The sequence below is a fragment of the Pan troglodytes genome, chromosome 23, assembly GCF_028858775.2.
Source record: "Pan troglodytes isolate AG18354 chromosome 23, NHGRI_mPanTro3-v2.0_pri, whole genome shotgun sequence".
NCBI classification, from domain to species: Eukaryota; Metazoa; Chordata; class Mammalia; order Primates; family Hominidae; genus Pan; species Pan troglodytes.
In genome coordinates, this window is record NC_086016.1 from 29,673,511 (window position 1) to 29,694,187 (window position 20,677).

Genomic DNA, 20,677 nt, shown 5'->3' on the forward strand with positions numbered 1-20,677 from the left:
TTACCTGACCTAAGCCCCTTGTGTCTCTGAGGCCCTGGGGATGTCAGCATCATTTCTGATTTAAACAGATGATGACCAAGGCCCACCCTGATACGTCTGGCTGTGAACTCTGTTCCAAGCTATCGGTTGCCAATAACAGTTCAAGTGCTGACATTTTAGAATGACTTAGTTTCTTTTTCATTTCATTTAGTGTGGATTCTAATGACATCATCCTCACTCAGTCACCTTCTGATGGGTTTTGTCCAGTGAAGAGAAAGCCAGAGATTTGCAGGTGGCCTTCTGCAGGAATTGCATGTCCAACCACTTGAGGTCTCCAAGTCTCATTTTCCTTCCCTATAAAATGGCGAAAATGATAGCAAACACCTCACAGGATGTTGTCAGAATTAAATGAAATCTCACATGGCAGAGCCACGCACAGAATGCAGTGCAAACAGTATTGTGTAAACTCCAGTTAGCATCTTCTTCAACATCCCCCGATGGGGCCCAGCAATGTCATGAATTCTCTGGACCCTAACAAAGTTCTCTCCACTCTGAGCCTCAGTTTCCCCAAGGGCAAAGTGAGACCGAGACACTCTAAGGACCTTCCAGCCCTAACAGCTGGACAGCCAGCTGGAGAATAGCATTGAGCTGATTGCTACAATTCCCTGGATAACTGCAGGGTGCCAGGTCTGTGTCCGGGCCCCTCCCTCTATGAGCTCACCAGCCCTTGTGGGGGTGGATACTTTTCCCCCAATTTGCTGAGGAGGAAATTGAGGCCAAAGAGACCCAGGGAGACTTGCACTGGCTGTCCAGATCCAGCATTCCTGGACACTTTCCTAAGCAAGCAAGTTAGACTTTATTCCAAGTTTCAACAAGCTCTACGGCATGTTTTTTATGTTTCCTTTGAAGGAGAGGCCACAGCTGACGGATGGGGAAACCCGAGTCCAGAGTGTTTGATGGACTTGACCAAAGCCACCCAGCCATAGGCAAGAGGTGCAGAGTTGGAGCCCAGGGCATGTGATTCCCAACAAATTATTCTTTCCACCAGACCACATGATTCTTTTGGATTGAGGCCTTTTCTGCTCTTTCCAAACAGAAGACATCAAGTTGTTTTCAGAGGCAAGGAAAACTTTGCTCCATATTTTGAGATCAGGAGGTGAGAAGAACTTGAGTCTGAACTCTCTTCTTATAGTTTCTTAAACTTAGGTAACTACTACTGGTGACTGACTTTTGGAATCGCTCAAACTGGCCCCAGGATGATTCCTGGGGAAGAAATGTCAGTGTGATAGACCCAAAGAGGCCAAGGTTTGGAAAAGAATAGATCTAGTGTCTGCCTCTCAATTATAATTGTGTGGCCTTGGGCAAGATACCTTACCTCTCTGAACCTCCGTCTTTTCATGTGTACTATGGAGATAATAACAGTTGGCTGTGACATTACTACGTGGCTAGAAAAAAGTAAAATTGATCTGCACGAACTGATAAGGATTATTAAATCTCTGATGTGTTATTAAGTAGAAAAGTAATATTGCAGGACACTGTGGTGTGATCGTGTTTGTGGATGTGCCTTCCTCTCCCTCACCCTCCACTCTTGTGGCAGACAGCAGGAATGGCCCCAATTCTCCAGCATTCACCCCAGCATCCATGCCCTTGGCCATGGGACCTACAGTGCCCTTCCACTCTGACCTTAGAGTGTCCTCTCACATGGTTCAACCATATGACTTGCTTTGGCGAATGAGATGTTAACAAACATGATGCTTGTGTATTTCACTTACACTTTCTGCTCCTCCATGATTGCCATGAGAACGTGACCTGGGCAGCCTTTTGGAAGATGATTGACAAGGGGGTTCAGATGAGTTGTCCCCAGCTGAGGCCATCCTAGATCAACCAACAGCCAGGCCAACCCCTGGAAATGTAAGCCAGCCCAGCCAAGAGCAGAAGAACCATCTAAGCAAACCCAGTCTAAATCATCAACCTGCAGACTCATAAGTGAAATAAATGCCGTGAATTGACACCATGACATTTTGGGGTGGTTTGTTAACATGGCATCATTGTGTCAACAGGTGACTGACACACCCCTCACCCCATCCTGTTAATTCCACCTTCCAAGTATGTCTGAACCTTTTTGTTTACCTCCTCTCCTTCTCCGCTCTCCTCTCGTTTCCCACCACCACTGTATTCTAAGCCACCAATTTCTCTCTCCTGGATTTCTGCAAGAGCCTCCTGACAGGTCATTCCCCTACAGATTATTGGCCCCTCCAATAAATCCAAGGTTGCTCCAGTCATCAACCTTACAGAAACATTTGGGGCATATGACCTTTTGTGTTTCTAAGTGTGTGAAGTGGAAATACTCAAAGGTAAAATTCAAAATGCTCTACCATCAGTATAAGTGGACACCAAGAAGACAACAGACAGCCAAGTATGGTAGTCCAAGAATTCCAATGTCAGCCCAACATAGCTGTCATGAGGATTAAATAAACACAAGTTCTACCCACTAGGAGGAAGTGGCAACTAAATAAACAGTTGGAAGGAACTTTGAAATTAGAGTTCAGTGTCCTCATTTTAGATACAAGGAAACTGAGGCACAGAGAGAAAAAGCAACCTGTCCAGAGTCACACAGTGACCAGGAACCTGTAGGGGAAGGAAGAAGGCCAGTGTCATGAGGCAGTGTTCTCCTGGTTCTTATCGCTGGTGTATTCTAGCACCCACCACATGGTTTGGCTCACATTTGTTGATAAATGAACCAAGGATCTAGACACTTCCTAACTCTTGCCACATCCCTCTCCAAACCCCTTCCCACACACACTTGCCTCCAACCTGAACAAGGGGGATGGTTCTCCCACAGCCAGCAGAAAAGAGGTCTGGAGTCACCCTTCTGTGTATTCACTTGATCAGTAAATCTGGGCTCCACGTGTACCTCGAGCAGAGCTGCTAAGAAGCCCCAGCAACACCAGGAAGAATCCACGATGGGGGGTGGGGGTTGCTGTAGGAGCTACAAGCCATTCAGACCACCCCAGGCTTGTGCCTTGGCTCAAATGGCTGCATCTTACTGTGCCTCTCTTTGCCCGTCTGTGAAATGGGTATAACAGGCCCTATCACACAAGAGGCAAATGATAAATATTAGCCCTTCTTGTTGCAGCACAAGGGCCTTGGTCACCTTCTTTCATTTTGTTAATTTTGTTTTCATTTTGCTAATTTTTTTAAATGTGGATATAAACCAAAAAAATGGCCTTTGAGGGATCCCCTCAAGGAAGGTATCTAAAAGGAGAACCTAAGAACCACCTTTCCCCATGGGTGTTTACAGGTTGGGGGACCCCTTCCCTCCTGCCTAACCTTAACAGCCACTGTGAAATACATTTTTTCCGCTCAAATATTCACTGTGCAGGATGAACTCTGGCCAGATGTGGAAAAAAGTAACTCGGGGGTGGTGGCTCAGCCCCAACAGAAGGAAAATGGAGCCAAGGCCTGATGCCTCTGGGTTTTCAGCTGGTGGCCACATGGTATCCAGGCCACACAGCAGAGTGGAGAAGAAGGTGGGTTCGAAACCAGCCCCCATGCCCAGCCCACAGCAGGGATCCCAGGAGCCAAAGGTGCTGAGGTTTGAATTCCAGTTCAGCCACCTACTGTCTGACTACAAGCAAGTCCCTGTTCCTGTCTGAGCCTCAGTTTCTCTGTCCTGTTGGGGGTATGGCAGCTGGCTGGGTCCTGGTGGAGGATAAGAGAGAAAATGACCTGAGTTTGAGCATAGGAGTCTATTGAGGTGCGCACATGTGTGTGCACACGCACGTGTGTGGATGTGTGTGTGAGCATGCACACCCCTTGCAGAGTGTCCAGTAGGTGTGACTATCTGAGCAAGTGTAAGAGCCGGGGCTGGAACCAAGGGGAGGCCTGCAAGGTGCCCGGGATGCATGCTTTATGGAGGCATCCAGTCCCAGTCCTGGTGGGGGTTCTTGTTTCCATCACTCCAACATCCCCTGGATGAACCAGGTAGGAAAAATGAGCCGTAAGCTCCCCAGTCTGGCTACCACCTCCCAAGCCCCCTCCCTCCCTAGCCAGCCTCCACAAGCAGCCTTCCAGGCAAGAAGGAGTTAACTGGATGCCCTTCCAAAGCAAATAGGACCCAGAGCACAGCCAGCCCAGAACTCAAAACACATGAGAAGAGGGAAACCCCTTCCCCCATTGTCTCCCCCATCCCCTCCCCTACTCCAGGGCTGCTTTTGTGCGGTTCCTCCCACACACCCTGCCCTTTTTCCCTCCTGCCCCTGGCTACCACTAGCAAGTCCCAAGGATTTTTCCTACTCCCTCCCTCCTTATCTCCATCTCTTGTGTCCCCAGTCTGCTCCTGCCTAGGATACAAGCAATCGGGCTACCAGCTGACCTGTACTCTGTTGCTCCCTGGCCTTCCCCAGTCCTAGACCCCCAGGCTGTGCAGGGGAGCCCTGCCTAGAGAGCCTCCTCTGTCACACACTGTTGTGGGAGCCCGGAGCCCTGTCAACACCTCTGCTGCCTCCATTGCCTCTGAAGGTGAAGACGCGCGTGAAATGCACACAATGAACCACCCACTTACTCTTAGGCGGAGAAGGACCCTTCCCTGGGGAGATCTGTGGCAGAGACGAGGCTGACAGCAGCAATATCTGGGCCTGCGTCCTCTGTATGGGTGACACATAGCCCCTATCTGGGGCTGCAGTCCTCCTGGAAAATGAAGGTGCAGCTGCCAGGCCTTCTCAGGGCAACCATAAGGCTGGAAGGAGACCAAGGGTGTGAACGCTTCACACACTGCATGGGCAGCCCACATCACGGTGTTGATTCTCAGCATCACCGTGCCTCTACCAACCAGCTTTCTCACTCCAGTGAGATGTGCTAAGAAGTAGAGGGGCATATGGCTCTTAGAATTCCTGCCCCTGTGAAACAAGGGCAGACTGGCACTGATGGTTGAGCGTTTTTGGTGTTTTTTGTTTGTTTGTTTGTTTTTTGAGACAAATCTTGCTCTGTCACCCAGGCTGGAGTCCAGTGGCGTAATCTCAGCTCACTGCAACTTCCGCCTCCCGGGTTCAAGTGATTCTTGTGCCTCAGCCTCCCGAGTAGCTGGGACCACAGGCATGCAGCACCACGCCCAGCTAATTTTTATATTTTTAGTAGAGACAGGGTTTCGCCGTGTTGGCCAGGCTGGTCTCGAACTCCTGACCTCAGGTGATCCACCCGCCTCAGCCTCCCAAAGTGCTGGGATTAGAGGGGTGAGCCACCAAGCCCGGCCTACGTTTTTACTAAAAATAAGATTATGAATATTTTATTGATCCCTGCACTTGCACCTTGTGCTATGCCCATTCTATAAATTATTTCATTTAATCTACATGCCAGTCCTGAAAGGTGGGTAGTACTGTCTCCATTTTACAGATGAGGAAACTGAGGTGTCTGGTGGTATTTATCTTCCAAGAAGAGAAAGGTTTACGTTCTCTTTACGAAACTCATCATTTAACAGTTGCCCAAAAAGGAAAAAAAAAAAACACTTTTAAGAGTCAGAGAATCTTCTAGTCTACACTGGGACCAGGGAAGGGGTGACCTGGGGGTGCCCAGAACAGCCCACCCACCCAGGTAACCCAGAAGCCAAAGTCATTTATTTCCTTATTCATAAAAGTGTTTTTAAAATGATTTGTGCAGCTGGGCATGGTGGCTCACACCCGTGAGCACTTTGGGAGGCCAAGGCAGGAGGACTGTCTGAGGCCAGGAGTTCAAGACCAGCCTGGGCAACATAACAAGACCCTGTCTCTATAAAAAGTGGAAAAAATGATATGTGTTTGCAATGCTTTATATACATCATGAGCAAGGCAGTTTGTCACCCTCAAAGCCACCTGCAAGAAAGATCCGACCTGCCCATTTTACAGATGAGGAAGCTGAGACCCAGAGCAGGGAAAAGACCTGCTTGGGGTCACAGCCAGTTAATCAGATCCAGGCGGGGCCCTCAGTTTCCTGACTCCCAGGCTGGGATTCTAGGGTTCAGCATAGTCTGTCTAGGTCTGCAACAATGGATCACAACCTCAGCACCCCCTGGAAGGGTTATTTCTGTTTGTTTTTGTTTTTGTTTTTTTGAGACAGGGTCTTGCTATCACCCAGGCTGGAGTGCAGTGGCATGATATCAGCTCACTGCAACCTCTGCCTCCTGGGCTCAAGTGATCCTCCTGCCTCAGCCTCTCAAGTAGCTGAGACTACAGTCTCGTCCCACCACGCTGGGCTAATTTTTTGAATTTTTGGAGAGTCAGGGTTTCACCATGTTGCCCAGACTGGTCTCGAATTCCTGGGCTCAAGCATCTGCCCACCGCAGCCTCCGAAAATGCTGGGATTACAGGCATGAGCCACCATGCCCAGCCATCCCTGGGAGGATTTCTTATGACACAGATGACTGCTGGACCCCAGGCTCAGAGTTTCTGATTCAGAAGGTGTAGGTGGACCCAATAATCTGTATTTCTAACAAATTCTCAGGTGATGTTGATGCTGCTGATCCACAGCCTCCACTGTGAGAATCAGTGATTATCATGAGGGACTTGTCAGGCATTTTCAAGCTATTAAAAAAAATTTTTTTAAAGATATTTCAGGTAGGGCTGGCAGCACCTCAAGTGTCATTCCATGCAATCACTTGAGTCCTCCCATTCTGCAGCTGGGAAAACTGAGGTCCCAAGATAGAATGTGCAAGAACCAGACATTGCGAAGGCTATGCCTGGACCCCGGGGCAGAACAGGCTGCATAACCTGCCAGGCCACATGCAAAACCAAAATGCAGGGCTCCTCATTTTTAAATGTGTTAAGAATTTTGGCCAAGCGCGGTGGCTCACGCCTGTAATCCCAGCACTTTGGGAGGCCGAGGCAGGTGGGTCACGAGGTCAGTAAATTGAGACCAGTGTGGCCAACATGGTGAAATCTCGTCTCTACTGAAAATACAAACATTAGCTGGGCGTGGTGGCAGGTGCCTGTAAGTCCCAGCTACTCGGGAGGCTGAGGCACGAGAACTGCTTGAACCCGGGAAGCAGAGGTTGCAGTGAGCTGAGATCATTCCACTGCACTCCAGCCTGGGCAACAGAGCGAGACTCTGTCTCAAAAAAAAAAAAAAAGAATTTTAAGATGGTAACAATAGAGCATTCAACAAACATGGCGCCCTTCTCAGCTCAAGGCCTTGTTCAATTACAGAGGTCCCAAGGCCATGAAGCCAGCCCTGCCCCCAGGTCTCCTGGCTGCATCCTATACTGAGGCCACAGTTGATAGTCTGGAGCCACAGTGGGGGTCACATGGGTGAACCCCAGCTCCCCAGATGAAGCTGGCTTCCTGGGGAGCAGCCTGAGCCATTTATCCTCCAGGTGACAAGACCAACGAGGCCACCTGCACTGAATTTCAATTTGTTTTCTTTAAGTAGAATGGCACCTTGGGAAGCTGGTGTCGGCAGAAATACAACCCCTGAAGAATTTGACCTGCCTTAGCCCGGCTCTCATGGGCCCCCACCAAGCCCCTTCATCCTCCCCCTGTCACCCCAGCCTGCGTCCTATTCTTTTTTTTTGGAGACAGAGTCTCACTCTGTCACCCAGGCTGGAGTGTGCAGTGCCGTGACCTTGGCTCACTGCAACCTCTGCCTCCCAGGCTCAAGCAATTCTCCCACCTCAGCCTCCCGAGTAGCTGGGACTACAGGCGCACCTGTAGTCCCACACCTGGGACACCACACCTGGCTACTTTGTGTATTTTAAGTACAGACGGGTTTCACCATGTTGGCCAAGCTGGTGTCGAATTCCTGACCTCAGGTGATCTGCCCACCTCAGCCTCCCAAAGTGCTGGGATTACAGGCACGAGTCACAGTGCCCGAACCTGCATCCTATTCTTAAGCGTTTTAGGAAGGTTTGTAAAGATGAAGCAGGAACCAGCTGGGCAAGAAGAGGAAGGAGAACATGACTTTTTAAGCTGCAGACCGGGGAGGTATACCACTGAGGAGCCGCTGAAAATGGGGCAAGCTTTAGGGAATAAGTTGAGGATGGAGTGATGCTTACAGCAAAACCTCCTCGCCCTACACAAAGCAAGTCCCGTGGGGACTCGGGAAGGGAGGAAGGGCCTCCCAGGAGTGGAGACCCTCCCTATTGCCTCCCTGGGACCCCGCCTGATCCCCAGGTGCCACCAGATTCCTCCTTCCACAAGGAGACACCTTGGTGGCCAGACTCCGGCAACAGAGAGAACAACATGCCAGGTCATGGGGCTGGAACCCCTGAGTGAGACCAGTGAGAAAGATTTCTAGGGGAAGGCGAGTGGAGTTCCCGCCTCGTCTCCAGTGACTTCAAAGGGAGAGGAAGAAAACCAACTGCCAACAAGATGCCTTGGAGAACTCCATTTAGGTCACTGTACAATGTGTGCGTGTGCCTGGTGTGTCTGATGTGTGTGTGTGTGAGAGAGAGAGAGAGAGAGGGAGAGAGAGAGACAACAGTCTGTTGACAATGGTTATCTGGAGAAGGAGGTGGGAGAGAGGCTGACCTTTGATTTTTGTTTTGTTAGAGACAGGGTCTCACTGTGTTGCCCAGGCTGGAGTGCGGTGGCATAACCATAGCTCACTGCAGCCTCAACCTCTCCAGCTCCAGGCGATCCTCCCACCTTAGCCTCCTGAGTAGCTGGGACTACAGGCACACGCTACCATGCCTGGCTAAATTTTTTATTTTTTGTAGAGACAGGGTCTCACTTTGTTGCCCAGGCTGGTCTCAAACTCCTGGCCTCAAGTGATCCTCCTGCCTTAGCCTCTCAAAGCACTGGGATTATAGGCATGAGCCACCATGTCCAGCCAAACAACTATTTTAAACATGAAAGTAATGCTTGGTGCACCACTCAGGAAGCCTGCTTAGCGGTGCCTGCTGAAGCCAGACACGCCCCTGCCATGGGAGCCAGCAACCCTGCTCCTAGGCAAACACCCAACATGAAGTGTGTGGGGGCACCGGAGACCCACAGGAGGATGTCAGCAGGACCACTCTTCCTACTAGCCCTATCAATAGGCAAATGCCCAGGTGCCTATCAATAGGCAAATGAATATACGGACTATGGAAGATTCACAGAAGGCAAAACTCCTTGGCAAGGAAAAAGAATGAACTGTTGATACTCACAGCTATGTGGATGAATCTTGTGGATATAGTGTGAGCAAAAGAAGCTGGACGTGAAAGAACTTGCACTCCTTGAGTCCTTCAGGGGAAATTCAAAAACTGGCACTGTTAGAAGTCCGGCTAGAGATTCCATCTGGTGGGCAGGGGGTGGGGGTGCCAAAAACAAAACAAGGAGAACAGTTGTCATAGATGGCGTATTTTTGAGTGTCCCCTGTGAGCCAGGCAGCATCTTAAGCACTCAATGTGCAATGCATCCTCATCCATTTACATACCCATTTCACAGATGAAGAAACAGAGGCTCGGAAAGGAGAAGTTCTTTTCTAGAGATCCAACAAAGAGCTAAGCGACAGAGGTTGTGGTCTGGATGCAGTTCTGCTTGGTTCCAGGGTCTGTGTTCCAAAGTATGTGGGGACTTCATCAAAGACTTATGACAGCCTCAAAATGGGACTTGGACCCCAGACCCTTCTGAAACCAAAGTCCCCCACAGTCTTAATGCCTACCCCTCTAAGTTAAGGTGTGGAAAATGCTTAGCACACAGCAAGAGTTCACCTATGTTGGTTATGATAATCAATAATAATACTAGGGGGCCTTGTCTAGCAAAAAGTGTAGGAAGAGGGAGAGCACAGCTTCCCTAGGGGAGCAGACTTGTGACCCCCATGGTAAACCCAGCAGTGCAGGGGGACAGGGCAGAGGCCCGTTGCTCAGGAGGCTGCAAGCCAAGGAGGAATTTCCTACACCCGAGTCCTGACTCCTAGGGCATGCTGTCCTAGAGCCCCCAGGCCCTGGTCCTTGGCAGATTTTATTGATCAACTGGAGCAAACTGCATGGTCCACGCCAGGGCTGGCCTGCATGGAAGGAGCCGGAGCATGTGCTTAGACAACCCTGGATGGAGCAGCTGGGGAACCAGGGAGGTAGGTTCTGAGCTATTCCTCTGTGAAGTGTGCGTTAAAAATACGTCTGTATCGATCAGAGGCCTGAGGTCAGGCTCCAAGGACAATGTGTATTCCCTGCATGATAGGATGTCCCTTGCAATTTCAGAAATGAAAATTGAGAATGCCTTAATTACCTCTCTTGGGGCAGACAGGAGCGAGCTGCCCCGTGTCCCCTTCCAAGGCTGGCTTCTCACACTGGCTGAGGCCATCCCAGGCTGGCAGAGCTAGAAATTGCCTCAATTTCATCTACTCCAATACCTCCATCCTACAGATGGGGACACTGAGGCCCAGAAGGGGAAACGGGCTTACCCAAGGTCAAAGAGTGAGAGGTGGATGCAGAACAAGAATTCAAACCCAGGTTTCTGGACTCCCAGGCAAGATTCTCGCTCAACACCCCATCTCTTGACTAAAGTACTCATTCTCTAAAGGAGGTCTTTGAACCACTCGTTCATTTCACAAATATTTATCAAGTACCTACTATAGACCAGGCTTTATGTTAGAAATTAGGAAAACCACAGAAAGCAATTCCAGGCATGTCTCTACCCTTGGAGAGGTTATAGTCTGAGGTGGTGGAGTTCCCAGACCTGCTGGCCACTCTTGTAAACTCATTCCCAGTCACCTTGGCATTTAATAGAATTTCAGGGGCTCTTACTGATGCCAGGCACGGTGTCAAGACTGGGGAATGCAAAGAGGAAGCAGGCATAGTTTAAGGTCCCAGAAAATCCAGTAGCTTGGATAGCGCACCTACACAATCACAAACTGAAGGAAACTCATGATGGAAGGTAAAATAGACAGAGAGGGTGTCACAGAACCCAGGAAGGTTAACAAGGGCTTCTCGGAAAATGTGGCCTTTGGTGTGGATGTTGAGACTATGAAGATTTTAGGGCTGGGCACTGTGGCTCACGCCTGTAATCCCAGCACTTTGGGAGGCCGAGGTGGGCGGATCACTTGAGGTCAGTTGTTCAAGACCAGCCTGGCCAACATGGCAAAACCCCCTCTCTACTAAAAGTACAAAAATTCAGCCGGGTGTTGTAGTGCATGCCTGTAATCCCAGCTACTTGGGAGGCTGAGGCAGGAGAATCGCTTGAACCCAGGAGGCAGAGGTTGCAGTGAGCCAAGATTGCACCACTGCACTCCAGCCTGGGCTACACGGAGTGAGACTCTGTCTCAAAAATAAATAAATAAATAAAGATTTTGGAAGGGAGGTGATAGAGGGATAGGGCATTCCAAGTGGGAGAAATGGTTATGAGCGAAGGAAGGTGCAGAGGTGAGACCATGAACATTCTGTTCAGGAAATAGCAAATAGCCTCACTAGTTGGCACAATGGATAGAAGCCAGAATAGTAGCTTAGGGTTATATCATAGAAGGAGGTCAAAGTCAAACAAGGAGGTTATTCTTTAATCTGTAATGTAAGGGGAGAATGGTTGGAAATTTAGGTTCCTCCTCTCTACCCGAGACCTATTAACCCAGTATGCCTAGGACCAGTCTGGCCATTCCTCAAAAAGTGCAATATAGAGTTACCACATGACCCAGCAATTTCACTTCAGGTATTTATCCAAGAGAAGTGAAAACACTTGTCCACACAAAAACTTGCCCACGAGAGCTCACAGCGGCAGTCTTCATTCTAGCCAAAAAGTGAAAACACCCCAAATGTCCATCAACAGAGGAGTGGATAAACAAAATGTGGTCTATGTGTGCAATGGAATATTATTCAGCCATGTAAAGGAATGAAGTTCTGATCTGTGCTACAACATGGATGTTTCAAGGATGAACCTTGAAAACATGGTGCTAAGAGAAAGAAGCCCATCACAGAAGGCCACATATTGTATGATGCATTTATAGGGAGTGTCTAAAACAGGTAAATCTATAGAGACAGAGACTAAATTAGCAGTAGCTAGGGATGGACTGGGGTGGGGGTTGGTAGCAATGGCTAAGGGTTTAAATAGGGTGGTCCAGGGAGGTCTCCAGGGGAAGGTAATATTGAAGCCAAGACATGCAGCAGGTGGGGCTCTGGCCTTTTGCTTTCCAGAGAAACGACTCAGACTCATGGCCAGCGGGCAGAAGGCAATGAGTGGAAGCTACTGATTTATTGATCCTGTCGTGTCTAGGTTTTCCTCCATACTCTTCTCACCAACAGCAGAAGTCAGACAGAAATGCTCACCTCTTATAAAGAGGAAACTGACGCCCAACGAGGGTTGCTTGTCTACTATCACACAGCAACTTACTAGTCCATGTGGGGCTTGGGCATAGGAGTCTTCCCGCTCCATTCCAGCTGGTGAGGCAGGCAGGGGCAACCTGCAACACCCCCCAAATCTCAGGACACAGCAAAGGGAAAATGCCTCCCCACCCACTGCCACTGCCACAGCCACCTGCCTCAGGTGTGCCTTCAGGAGTGTCCAGGGAAAACACCCCCGGGGCAGCTCTGCAGACCACCAGCCCCCACCCCGCCCCACAGGCATGCACAGGACCAGCCCATGATCTCACGGAGGCTCTTGCCAAAGCAATTGAAATTGTTCAGGGCTTGGCGAGCGCCTGCTGGCGAGGCTGTGGGTGGGAGGACCTGGTGGGGGCCGGGGGGTGGATACTGGGGAAGGGGATGGGGAGCAACAAAGCCTTCCTCCTTAGAGACAGTTTGTTCTCTCAACAGCTGTTAGAAATTTGAGGTTTTTCCATGCTCCAGGCTCAGAAAGGAAAGGGGGGAGACAGCTCTAGGGACACATTGCTTGCCAATGCCTGTGTCCTGGGAAGGAGGATGTGCACCTACCAATCACCTACTTTGTGCAACCACTGTTGGCCATGCACCCGCTTCACCAGCCCTGTGGGCAAGCAGCAGGCTCTAGCTGGGCATCCAATGGGTTCTCAATAGTGTTGAATTCACGACTCCACCACTGAAATCCTGCAAGCAACTTTGCCACTCCTAGCCTCAGCTTCCTCATCTATAAAACGGGCATGGTAATCACCCCCTTCTTCACAGGGCGACTGGGAGAGTCATCAGTGTCAAGCACTTAGCACATGTGCAGTCAATGCAATTTATAGTAATTACTTCTGTATATGAGATTGTAATTGTAATTGTTACAGCAGCACTGTGAGATTGAGAGGACTATCTTCCTTTTCAAATCAACAGTTAAGGTCCCAGGGAGGTTAAATGACTTTTCCACGTTCCCACGGCCACAGGAGCAGCTACGTGATTTGTGGGGCCCAGCGCAAAATAAAAACATGGAGACTTTTGTTCAAAAATTATCAAGAATTGCAAGGTGACAACAGCCGAGCATTAGGTCAAGCGTGGGGCCCGATGTGGTGTCCATGAGGACAGCTCTGCATGGCCAGACTGAGCCAAGCCAGAATGCATATCCAGGTCCCCCCAACTCAAAAGCCAGTGCTTGTTCTACTTCTAAACTCCACCGTGGCCTAGAACTTCACCCTGCCAATCCAGCAGTGATTGTGCTGGAAAATAGCATTTTCCAAAAAGCATCCTCTGTTACCTTAAAGAGAAAACAGATATGCACATGTTTAGGGGGATACCCAGTGACTGGTAAAGTTCAGACCAAGCCCTGCCCAGAAGTTGCCAGGAGGTGCCTCCACCTCTCCTGCATCCAGGGAAGCTTCCCCAAGGCTCAGATGGAAGGCTGCCTCTTTCCAAAAGTCATCTGTGATTGGATCCCTTCTTCTCTGGCATTCCTTCAATTATCAGAAGATGCTTGCTGATACCTATACGTGTGGGTCTCTGTCCTAGGCCCTGAGAGTTGGGCACATACAGAAGGTGGGCCCCATCTTCAAGGGAGACTTGTCATTAGAAGGAAATAAAAACATTACACATCAACAGCGGGTCTCATCTATGCAAAAAATTAGACCTAGAACAAAAGACTGGAAGGAAGAACTTCCACATGAGGGGTACTCAGCCCCGGATGGTGGAACTGAAGAGGGCTTTCTTTGCAGATAAAAAGCAGTAGCTTGCCCTGGGGCTGCTATATCTGGCACGGGGACTTCTGAACTGGGGGGTTTAAGTTTTAGGAGGCAATAATGTTCAGATTTAGATTTTTTTTTAGATATAGCTTTTGTATTTTTTTTCCAATTTCCTATAAGGATCCTATCACAGTTGCATATTTAAGGACTACGAAATGAACGTATTTTAAGGCATGAACTGTGACAAAATGATGGGGCAGGGATAGGAGCCTATGTGTGCCTGACTCCCAAACTTGTGTATCACCTCGTTGCTCCATGCCTCAGTTTCCCCATCTGTTGATAAGGCAATGGGATCTGCCACCCTTTGAGGTCCTGCTACCCTGACATTCAGAGTGTATTTGACACCATAAGCTGCCAAGCAGGGAAAACTGGGGTGGTTTGTGGCCATCATAGGAACCCAATCAACTCCATCACATATATGCTCACTGTACACCTATGATGTACCAAACCTGGGGACACCATGAATAACAAGCCCACATGCCACTCATAGCTTCGGAGGGAAACAGCAAACAAATGATCCCAAATGATCACTTATATGAGTCCAAGTGTGCAACCTGCTGCAGAGGAGAAGGCAGAGCATTCTGGGATCAAAAGCGTGAGACTTAATGCAGAGGTCAGGGGAGGCTTCCACATGGAAGTGGCACTTCGGGTAAACGAGAGCCAGCCAGGGGAAGGAAGGAGAGAAACGCACACAAGGACCCTGAGTCAGGCGATTGTGGCTCTGGGAAGGATGTCTAGAACAGCTGAAGCAGAGAAAACCAGAGAGACCAAGCTAGAGGATGAGGCCTCAGAGACCAGAGGGGCCAGCTCACATGGGCCCTTGCGAGTCACCGGCAGGATTCTGCACTTTTCTCAAGGGCACTGGGAAGCCATGGATGGCTCAACCTAGAAGGAGCCTGATAAGCTCATAGAAGACCAGAGTCCTCTGCCCCGAGCAGCAATTCCTGTGGGGCCTTTTGTGGCCACACTTGACTAGGTACTGGGGATGGGTTCATTCATAAATTAGGTTTAGCCTGAGTGCCAGGAGGAGGGGCCTCACAGGCAAGACGTTTGTTCAGGGTCAGGTACCTAGAACATTCCCTGGCTGCCACCAGAAGGCTCTGTCTTTACCAAAAAGTCATCCCAGGGGAGCTCACAGCCAGGTTTTATCACTGCTCTCAACCCCAAGGCCACATTTTCTCATCTCAGAGCCTCACACCTTGAAGGCCGGCAGGCTCAGTATAAAACATCCCAGCACGGGGCCAGTGCACAGTAGGTGTTTCACGACAAAAGCCACCATTCTTTGAGTAGTTACCATGTTCTCATGGTTCTGAGAATTTCTATTCATAAACATAGTTAACCATCATATTACTCCATGAGGTAGGAACCAGTATCCTCTTTGTTCTGGAGATGTCTGTCAGACTGATGCTTGGAGACGTTTCTTTTCAGGGCCAAGGCCTCAAAGAGGCCTCACAGCAGGTCTCCATCACAACCACCTGTCTTCTTAACTCCTTCTCTGCCCCACTTCCTCTTTACACATAGTAGGGCATCCTCCGACTCCTTCCAGAGGCCATTTGCACGTATTTTCTTGTGGGTAGCAGAATGAGGGTCACAGCCAACAGCAGGGTTAAAGTCCCTGCACATGGGCTGTGGTAAGGGTTGAGACAGCACTGGTAAAGCACTGGCTTAGTAGTTGGTATTCCATACCCACTTGATAAATGATGGAGGGTTCATGATGATTGGACCCTCACATCACCATTGAGCCAGGGATAGCTCTGTGGTATTCATTCCACTGGTCAAATAGGTCAAGGGAGGCCCAGAGAGCTAATGTCAAGCCAAAAGTCTCACAGCAAGATCAGAGTCGGGACTGTCCCAACCCCACACACAGGATCCACGCATTGCTCCATAGAAGTTTCCTGAGGGCAGGACCACATCTATCTTGCTTACTATCAATAGTACTAGTTGAGATGGGGGCAGTGGTTCATACCTGTAATCTCAGCTACTCCAGAGGCTGAAGCAGGAGGATCACTTGAGCCCAGGAGGTCAAGGCTCTAGCAAGCTGTGATTGCACCACTGGACTCCAGCCTGGGCCACAGAGCAAGACCCTATCTCTACAAAAAATGAAAGAAAAATAAAAAATTATACTAGCTGAATGAATAAATGAGCCATTGCAGCAGACAGACTCTTCTCCTAATGTTTATGCCCTTATGTAGCCAGTCCCTTTTCCTGGCATGTGGGAAGAGCCTGTGACCTGCTTCTAATCCACAAAATAGAGCAAATTGACAAGATGTGTGTGATTACATACTTAAGATTACAGCACCCATCTTCCTGGAATCTCTTGCTTCCTGACAGCTTTGAAAGCAGCAAGCTGCCAAGGTGTAGGCTGCCTATGTTGGGAGGCCCGTGTGGCAAGGAAATGTAGGGGTTTCTAGGAGCTGAAGGTGGCCTCTGACCAACAGTCACGAAAAAGCTGAAGTCTTCAGTCCTACACCCACAAGGACCTAACTCCTGTCAATCATCTGCATGATCATGGAAGCATGATCTCTCTCCAGTTGAGCCTCAGATGAGAACATAGCCACAGCTGACACCTTGGTTGCAGTCTTGTGAGACCCTAAGCAGAAGACCCACCCACACCATGCTCAGACTCCTGATCCACAGAAACTACGAGATCATAAATGTAAATTGTTTTAAGCCACAAAATTAGTAGATGTTACACAGCAGTAGATAACTAACACAGCCAGAGACAGCCATAGCCATAGTTCCCAATTTGACTCATTCACAAACCAGTTCCTCTTCCATAGTTTCAGTCAAGGGAGATTTTACCAAGACAAAATGGCCGAGCATGGTGGCTTACACCTATAATCCCAACACTTTGGGAGGCCAGACAAGAAGGATCATTTGAGGCCAGGAGTTCAAGACCAGCCTGAGCAACATAGCAGGACCCCATTTCTATTTAAAAAAAAAAAATTAAAAATTAGCCAGGCATGGTGGCGGCACCTGTAGTCCCAGCTACTTAGGAGGCTGGGGCAGGAAGATCACTTGAGCTCAGGAGTTCAATATTGCAGTGAGTTATGATGGCACCACTACACTCCAGCCTAGGTGACAGAACAAGACCCTGTCTCAAAAGAAAAAAAAAAGAGAGAGAGAGAGAGAGAAGAAAGAAAACCATTTGGAGCCATTTGGAGCTGGGAGTGTAGGGAAAAGGGGAATTCTTAAAACCGTCCCTGGGAGCTCAGACGTGGTTGAACATGAAAATACACTCTTCTTACAAGTGGCTTGGAAATGGGACCTAATGTAATTATCTTAAACAAATTCACAAGAGGAGAACATTCCTGCTTGAGGTCATCTCAACTAACCAACGCAGCCTTGCTCTGCTCAGCCTGACACCGTGCTTAGCCTGGGAACCTGATTTGGACTGAGAAAAAGACCTCTCTGGCTGTCACTGTTCCATGTGGATTCTCTGAATGTCAGAATGTTCCAGGCATCAACTCCTTAAGTCTATGAGTCATGAAATTCCAGACCTCTGCAGGCACTGGAACGTAGACTGTGATAACCACCACGTTTGTCCTAATCACCAATTTGTTTCTAGATAATCTAGTTTGGGTGGTAGAGACATGGATGAACACAGCTGGGAGTGTGTTGATGAATGTTGAGGCAGTTGATAGGTACCTGGGGGTTCTTTATACTACTGTTCTTTTTGCTTTCACACATTTGAGGTTTTCCATAGTGAAAAATTAAATCAGCAGAAAGGCAGTGCAGTGCAGTCCAGTGGTTATGTGCATGGACTCTGGGTCCCGCAGATCTGGGGGTGTGTCCTGGCTCATCCAAACTACATCATCCCAGGCTGAGTCTCCACAGTAGTAACCTCAGTGAGATTTTTTGTTTTGGTTTGGTTTGGTTTTGAGATGGAGTCTAGCTTTATCACCCAGGCTGGAGTGCACTGGCGTGATCTCAGCTCACTGCAAGCTCCGCCTCCCAGGTTCACACCATTCTCCTGCCTCAGCCTCTCGAGTAGCTAGGACTACAGGCACCCGCCACCATGCCCAGCTAATTTTTTTGTATTTTTAGTAGAGATGGGGTTTCACTGTGTTAGCCTAGCCAGGATGGTCTCGATCTCCTGACCTCGTGATCTGCCCACCTCAGCCTCCCAAAATGCTGGGATTACAGGTGTGAGCCACTGCGCCCAGCCAAGATCTTAGCTCCATTTTACAGATGAGGCCACTGAGGCTCAGGGAGCGGCTGTGACTTGCCCAGAGTCTCACAGCTGGGAAGGCCCGAGCCAGGATTTGAACCAAGTCCTTTTGCCTCCAAAATCTTCTAACTGGTACACTCAGGACTGGCTGTATAATTTGTGGGACCCACAAAAAAAATGAAATGCGGGGCCCCTTGTTAAAAAACAATGATGATTGCTTCTCGGAATAGGGGATTTGAAAAAATAATAAGAATGATGAATTTCAAGTTGATGGCAGCAGAGCATTAAACCAAGCACAGGGCCCCCCGTGAAGCTGGCCCTGGCTACATTGTAGTGATGTTAGCTGCCATTATTCTTATTACAATTGCACATTCATAGTCCCCTGGAGTCTTCAAATCAAAGAACAATAGAACAGAATTCTGGTGTCTCAAGGATCTTGACCATCCCAGAATTACAGAACAGTGTCCACTCCCACAAATTCTTGCTAAGTCAGAACCCAGAACATGAGAAAGAATAAAAAATACTTTGGCAAATACAGAGTGCTGGAACCGGAAGAGGTCATCAAATCGGCCCATTTCACAGATGTGGAAATCAAGTCCCAGAAAGCAGTAGCGGCTTTCCTAGTATTCAGGACCCCAAGACCCCAGGGTTCCTCATCACCCCTGAGAGCAACTCTCTGGATCTTCCCATTCAGCTGACGGGCCTCCCCCATTCCTTCAGTTTCCAGTCCCTGGAGTGGGATTCTCCCTCCATTGTCCTCCTTTTGGGCCAACCTTCTCCCACACCATCGCCTCTCTTAGCTCAATGTCCCAGAAGAGCATTACCAGCAGCTGCTTAGCTCAAATTATAGCTTCTTTAGACAGAAAGAAAACATGGGATAAGAGATCCAGGCAAACATTGCCACTCTAAAGAGGCTCTCGTCAGCCTGTTATGAGTGAGGAGTTTGTTTTTTGTTAATATTTTTTCTGCATGGCGTGCTGCAAATAAGAACATTCAGAGAGCAAATTGGTGGCGTATTTATTGCTGTTGGTTCTTCAGCAGCACTAAGCCAGTAATAACGGAGAAGCTGCTTGAAGTGTGAGCTCAATTCCACCTGGTTAAAGCGATCAGGGCTCCGCTCCGGGGCTGTGTTTTGTCAAGTAGACACAGAGCACAACCCCAGAATGCCCAAACTAATAGCATAATCGGATTGAGACTTCCGCATGCTCCCCACATCCCTGCGGGTTCCCTGGGGCAGCAGGCTGGGCTCCGAGCTCCAGGTGCCCACCCGGCGCCCAGCCCAGACCTAGAGAAGACTGGTGCCTCTCCCTACCCAGCCAAGCCATGCTCTTAGCATTGTAACTTGCCCCTGGGTGCCTGAGAGGGATGGCAGTGTGAGACCTAAGTCATGCACCCAGGAGGTTGGGGGTGTCCCCTCAAGTAGAGGGTTTCACAGAGAAGATACCAAGAGGGTTGCCTTAAAGTCCAGCACTGGCAGTTCCTGGTTGAATGACCTTGAGCAAGTTACTTAACCTCTCCATCCATACCTCTACTTCTCTGTAAGTAAAATGGGTATAATAATAAATACCTACATCGTAGAGTCACTATGAGGATTAAACTGAGTTAATACATGAGAAGGGAATCCTTTAGAACAATGCCTGGCCCTTGGTAAAAATTACACAAGCACTGGGTTTTATTTATTTAAAATCTGTCACCTAGGCTGGAGCAGAGCGGCGCAAACATAGTTCACTGCAGCCTCAAACTCCTGCACTCAAGTGATCCTCCCTCCCCAGCTTCCATAGTAGCTGGGACTATAGGCGTGCACCACCATAGCCAGCTAATTTTTTTAAACTTTGTGTAGAGATAAAATTTTAATTTTGTGTAGAGGGGCATCTCACTGTGTTGTCCAGGCTGGTCTCAAGGCAGAATCCTGGTGGCTCAAAAATCTTGATGATCCCAGAATTACAGAACTCTTGGGCTCAAGGGATAGCCCCACCTCTGTCCCCGAAAGCTCTGGGATTACAGGTATAAGCCACCATGCCTAGCCTTGGGTTTTTACGGGAAAGATAACAAGGTCTGGAGTCTGCAACCTGGACTTTGCACACTGTGTGAACCTGAGTGGGTCACTTCAGCTCTGGCTTCTTTTTCTGAACAGACACGAGGTGATAACTCATGCCTATGTCACCAGGGCCTGTGAGGGTTAACCAGGGTAAGCAGTGTTGATGGGTTTTGTAAACAGTGCTGTACAGATACTGGTTTTGTGGCCCGGTCGGGGCCTCTTGGGAAACAGTGTAGTATGCTGCTGGTGAGAGTGTGAATTATGACAACCACTTGGAAAAGAATTTGGCAATGTAGCCTCATGTGGAAGATGCACATACCCTCTGACTCAGCAATTTCACCCCTAAGAAGACGCCCAAAAAGAATTCTGGCTGATGTGCTCAAGATATACACATGGATGCTCATAGCAGTATGTTCAAGGGAGTTTTGGGCGAGAAAACACCTTAGTGCCATGGCCAGGAGATCGCATGAATCAACTGTGGCACA

The 20,677-nt window shown here is 49.0% G+C and overlaps 1 long non-coding RNA gene across 2 annotated transcripts in view; it reads right to left on the reverse strand.

Moving 5' to 3' along the window:
* LOC107970337 (uncharacterized) overlaps positions 1 to 20,677 on the reverse strand; it is a 109,844-nt gene that overhangs the window by 12,568 nt on the left and 76,599 nt on the right. For both annotated transcript variants that reach the window (XR_008541886.1, XR_008541887.1), the window contains exons 3-4: positions 15,950 to 16,073; positions 9,092 to 9,221 (exon numbers count right to left, since the gene is read on the reverse strand). This is a non-coding gene — a long non-coding RNA (uncharacterized LOC107970337). The remainder of the gene's footprint in view (positions 1 to 9,091; positions 9,222 to 15,949; positions 16,074 to 20,677) is intronic.